The sequence below is a fragment of the Anolis carolinensis genome, chromosome 4 (assembly GCF_035594765.1).
Source record: "Anolis carolinensis isolate JA03-04 chromosome 4, rAnoCar3.1.pri, whole genome shotgun sequence".
NCBI classification, from domain to species: Eukaryota; Metazoa; Chordata; class Lepidosauria; order Squamata; family Dactyloidae; genus Anolis; species Anolis carolinensis.
In genome coordinates, this window is record NC_085844.1 from 87,191,607 (window position 1) to 87,197,754 (window position 6,148).

Below are 6,148 nucleotides of genomic sequence, written 5' to 3' on the forward strand. Positions count from 1 at the left end.
TTTGTAAGGTCCTTTGTTGTCCCAACCTAGGACTCTCATAAGCCTATCGACCCTAATCACAGGGACATTTCCAGCACCTTTGTTTCCTGGACCACTGGCCCTTATCCTGTCATTGGGCAGAGGGAAATTTATATCAAGAGCAAGGTGCGCTCTATCATTGGCCAGCAGGGGCTGAGCTCCCACCTTTGCGGGAGCCTCCGCTGATGTCATCAGGGGCTCAGCCAATCACGGCAAAGCTGGGCAAGGGTGGGAAATTTGAATGTGCTATGTATAAAAATGCCTGTTTTGTACTGCACTGTGTCTCAGCTTGCTTTGGCGAGTTATCGAGGGCTGGCATCATTTTCAGCTGAAATTGAATAAAATACCTCGATGGCTTCTCTTCACCTGGTAGGCTTTATTGCAGGCTTCTTAGCTTGCCAAGCACACAGATCCATATGCATCCTGGATGTCACTATTCGTGGCTGCTCAAAATTGCTCTTTTTCAACTATTTTCCCTTGTACTAAACGCTTAAGACTTAGAGACAGGAAAATTATGTTAGCTCAAAATGCATCTTTGATCACTTTTCTCCAGTGGCATGGGACATGTAAGGTGAATTGGTCATTATGAAACAATCACACAAATGTTGTTCTAACAACACAGCTGGGTCCTGATATGCTAAGCCTCCATTTTCGTCACACTATCTGATCATATTACTTGGTCTTCAATGTGCTGGGGTATTACTATCAGGAGGGGTGGAAACCTAATCCTGATGAAATATTTTATATCTAGTCCATCACAAATGAGGATGAAACTGAATGAAGGAGACCCTATGATCTTTTTCTCCTACCTATCCACATTTAGCTCTAAAGAAGGGAAAAGCCGCCTTGAGGCATCCCAGGTGATATTTACACTGTGGAGCATTTGTTAAGAAAACCCGGTGGTTAAAAATACACTTGTCCCCACTGAGCTGCTTTGTTTGCTCTATTGACAAAAGGTGTCAACCAGAAGAGAATGTCCTGTCCTTTAAAATACAAAAATGCTTTCATGGACCTTGTTTCAATTCCCCTTTCTTAGGCAGAGAAGGGAACAGGGCCAGATGTTACATAACAATCCGGAACATTACCCAGAATGCTTAAGTGGAAACAGGCTGTTCTCATTTGCACCCTTATTTTATTAAAGTTTTTGACTATAAAAATTAAAACAAAAGCAGTCCAAATGTCACAGGAGAAAGAAAGGAGAGAGAAAAAAATAAGGGGAAACAGACTGAATAACAATTGGTTGCATCAACCCACATTATTTTTACAATTCCTCTAGAACAAACAGGGAAAGGGATATGCTTCTGAGATCTTCTTTATATGGACACACAGTGCATTCTTTATCTACATCTTTAAGGTACATTTGAGCTATTTTTGGAGCTTTATAAACCAACATGGGTGCTTATAAAAACAAGGGAGAACAATAAAGGGCAGGAAGTCAATGTCCATTTATTGTGACGAATAATACAAACCAAGGGATTTCATTATCAACAGGAAAGAGATCCTTTCTTTTATCTTGAGGTTCTCCTTGCCCCCTCCCCTTTGTCTGGCTCTCATTAAAAGAGGAACCATCCATTTAATGACTTTAGTTCTTTGCTTTGCTAAATTTAACCAGAGCAGCCTTTTGTTGAAACGAATTTGAATTGTATAATATTTCCTCTTCTAAACACCAAGGCTATTGTTGGATCACAACCCAAAATATTCTTTGCCAAAAAATGCTGTGCCAAGTGAAGTCACACAACACTTTTTGGACAAATTTGCCCTAGGAGTGAAAGGTGAATTCTTACTAATCTGGCATTCTTGCTAAACACATATGAGGGAATTCTATTTTCCCATTTTTAATCTGTTGTTGTGTGCCTTCAAGTTGTTTCCAACTTATGGAAACCCTGAAGAAAACCTCTCACAGGATATTCTTGGAGGAGATTTGTTCAGAGGGGATTTGCCTTTACCTTCCTCTGAGGCTGAGACAAAATCACCCAGTAGGTTTCCATGACTGAGAAGTAATCCAATCCCTCCTTCCCTCCCCCACCCCTCTCTCGATATGTGACATGCGCAAATTAAAAGGACTAAGATATAATATAGCAAAATCTGAAGTATCATTGTCCCATTGCTCTCAGTTGAGGAATTAAGAATGCACTTGAATTTCTCTTGTTAAAATCAAATAGACCGTAATATAAAATGGATTAGGATTACTGCATACTGCCTCTTTAAGAGGCTAGTTTAGAGTGCCTTTGTAATAGTAGCCCACAATCACTTTCAGTTTGGGTTAAAACAGTGGTTCTCAACTTATGGGTCCCCAGATGTTTTGGCCTTCAACTCCCAGAAATCCTAACAGCTGGTAAACCGGCTGGGATTTCTGGGAGTTGTAGGCCAAAACTGGGTTAAAAGATCAGTTGTAACATTTATTATATTCTTTGAAGGCAATATAATCCTAGGCCTATATGCATTGGCAAATTAGAGGCACTTCCAAGGCAGTGCCAAAATCTGCATTTTAAATGGGGGGAAAATTCCCAGGACTGGAAAACAGGTGGCCATACAGATCTATCAGTCCGGAAATTAGGTACCCTGCCATCCTCACAGGCATTCTCTGTATCGGAACAAGATAGAGGGCAGACGGGAAACATCTGGCAGAAGGGTTTTTAAAAAATCACTCCATTATGCGCTGGACTGTTTATGCACACATGTGAATATCTTGATATAAATATAAGCAGATTTGCATATGTGCATATGAGGACCAGCACATAATGGAGTGAACGTTTTTTAAAAAATCTGTCGGATCTCTATCTTCCCCAATTGTTAATTCAAGCTCTGTTTAATATCATAATGCTTAAAAGAAAGAGTTTCAGAGAATTCTAACTGCTTTCCACTTGTGCTTCCCTTGAGCCACCTGTATGACTGTTTGATAGCCCAGTTTTAAAAAGCCCTCATGCACTGAAGCAGTCTACACATGGGAAAGGGAAGGAAAACATGTGTTTTCATGAGTGCAGGGATACACAGTGATGTGAATATGCGAAATTGGGATATATGCGCACCTTTTTAACACTTTTTTATCCATTGCTGCAAATCAGCGCAGATTTACTGCTAGTATCATTTAGTCATCTCTCGCCTTTTTAACCTGGTAACTTCTGCATTTTAGAGTCAGTGCAGAAGGGCTCTAGATTAGCAAAATAATGGTTCCACTTTCAAGTTTTGCCTGAAATTTAAAGGACCTATCCAAAGTACTGAACCTTGTTTGATTATTTGGGCTTTTAGAATAGGTCTATTAAAGTCTGGACTAAAGCCCAGCGTAGACTGATCCACTAACATGGAAGTCCCAGGCCACCAGTGCCTATATAGCTATATATACACCCAAGAAAAACTTGTTCCATCAAGGTGTATGTCTTTTAAAGTCAGATGGACCTCGGTTTTAGTTGGTTGAAATCATCTGTATGTAGTGCTAGTTTCCACATTCTGAAGTAAAACTCTGAGAGAGCACATTTTTTATCTTGAAAGCGGACCTTTGGAATACAACTCCCAGAATTCCCTATCCAGGAGCAAGATGTCAGGATCATCAATTTACAGGTTCTTGAAAAACACCCCTGTCTCATTCATCTATTTTAAAAAAAAACATCTGCAGATATGTGGTCAAAGAGTAGGCTTTCCAGTGAAAAGGAGAAAAGCTATGCATGGTGAGTCTGTGCTGCACACAACAAGTTCCGCTCTTCACCCCCCCCCCCCCCCCCATTGCAGCCCAGCTGCTCCTGTAGCTTTGGACTACAGTTCCCGTCAATCCCATCAGCATAGTGAATGATTGCAGATTAGAGACATTATAAACCCAAACATCTGGTGGAGATCCAGGTTGGAGAACGCTGCCATAGTGCATTGTGCGGGTAGATGAATAATGGAAGATGAATCATTGATTGAAGTAACATATGCCCTTTTAAAGCATTCATCTGAATGTCTGGAGCTCTAAATGAGAAAAGATGATGTGGGCACACACATAGGCCCCATTCCAGTAGCATCTGAGATTTTTCATGTGTCACCATATACTTGGTTGACCAGAGTTATAAGCTTCCACCATTAAATGTAGCTACAAATCTTCTGTAGAACTTCATGCTCAAGACACAGAGGTCTATTTCACTTCCAGTGCAGGGGAATGTGTGAATGTGGGACTTACATGTCCATGTTCCCACCACATATTTAGTTCCCTCTGTGTTCCATTGGATGCCTAAACAGGACTATACTGTTTGGGGAGAAAATGATCTCATTATGAGAGGAGGCTAACTTGTGACCTAGCACTTAGACAAGTTACTTTTATAAACCACAATTCCCTGAATCTGCCCAGCTAGCATGACTGGTAGCCAGAGCCGGCCCTAGGTATTTTTCAAGTGTAGGCGAACAGAATTTTGGCGCCCCCCCCCAAACCAATCACTGAAAAATAAAAGCGTTGGATAAGCGAAAATGTTGGATAATAAGGAAGTATAAAGGAAAAGCCTATAAAACATCAAATTACATTATGATTTTAAAAATTAAGCACCAAAACACCATGTTTTACAACAAATCAATAGAAAAGGCAGTTCAATACATGGTAATGTTATGTAGGAATTACTATATTTGCAAATTTAGCACTAAACATTGAACAGGGATATAGGGCAGTGTGGACTTAGATAACCCAGATAGCCCTCAGTATTAAAAAAAAAACCCTAAAATCAGGACAATAAATAAAGAACAACACTCTGAAAACAGAAGAAATCCAGACAGTAAACAATCAGGGACAGCTAACTCCTCCCAAAAAAAGATTCTCCCAGGCAAGAAGAAGCCAGGCCTTGAAGCCACAGGGCCATTAAAAGCTAATCAAGGTGATTAATTACAACATTCACAGCTGCTTCAAAGAAAAGTTCTTTCTCCCACCCTGGACCTTCTACAGATATATAAACCCCACATACCTAGCTTCCAAGTTCCTACAGACCTCACAATCTCTGAAGGCCCCAAAGGTGGGCTTGCGTGGTGCGAAGGTGGGTCTGCGCTGGCCGGAAGGCCCAGCGCGGCCGCTGGAAGGCCCGAAAGAGAAGGAGGTGGAGAGTGGTGCCCTCCTCCCAGGACGATGGTGCCCCCGGGACGATGGCGCCACAGGCAAATGCCTATTTCGCCTTATGGTTGGACCTCCTCTGCTGGTAGCAGCTGATTTTTGAAGTCATGAAAGGGAAACACATTGTTAATTCTTTACTTTGTTGTTATTGTATTCTTGCTCAGCAGGATGTGAGGAAATGCTCATGAGATTTTCTACCTGTTGTGCCAAAATGATTTGTCTGGCTTTGATTAATTGAGGTGGCTTTGGGTGCTATTTATTTAGGCAACAGGATGGATGAGCATTGGTTGGCTGTAATTTCCTACTATACTCAAACAATCTTAAGCCAATTCTGAGCAGGTTCCTTGAGCATTGATTGCCTTGGGTCTATGACTGCACAAGGCTGCATTGTGTGAAAAAAGATGGAGAAAGAAAAGGTCCTCTAGAGCCAAGGAAATCATAACCAATCGTGAAAACTTCAGCAACACATTCCTTACATGTAGGAGCGTTTCAATTTCTGAGATTAAATTGTTTTCATTGATATTTTATCTTGTGCCTCCTTGCATAGTTACTTTTATGTTCCTTGGGTCCCACAGTGGGAGAAAAGTGTGGAAATAATTATTTCATTCACTGACCAGAGTTAGAACACTCCCCTGTTCTAACATCAATGAAAAGCCATGCCAGCTTCCACATTCAGTCTCAGTAACTGAATCCTTTGTCCCAGTCCCAGAGATTATCTCAAACAAGCTTCAAAGATTTGAGGAATCAAGAAAAAAAAGGAAACGGCTATCTTTTAAATACTGGGATAAGATCATTGTGGTTATTTTCAGTGCTTACCTCATTGAGTGAAGAATTTTCTAATCTCCACCCTGGATCTCAACTAAACTGTCCATTGGTGATACAGGCTATACTTGACATCAATCACACTTCTACTGGTGGAAAAAGTGAGGAGTCTTTAAGAAAAATACACAGCAGACTAGGGTGTTAATACCCAGTTACCAAAAAAATTGCTTAATAAAGGTCTTGTCTTATTCTCCTAGAAATCACTGGATGTGCTGGAGCCAGAAAAAACATTTTGAATCTTGA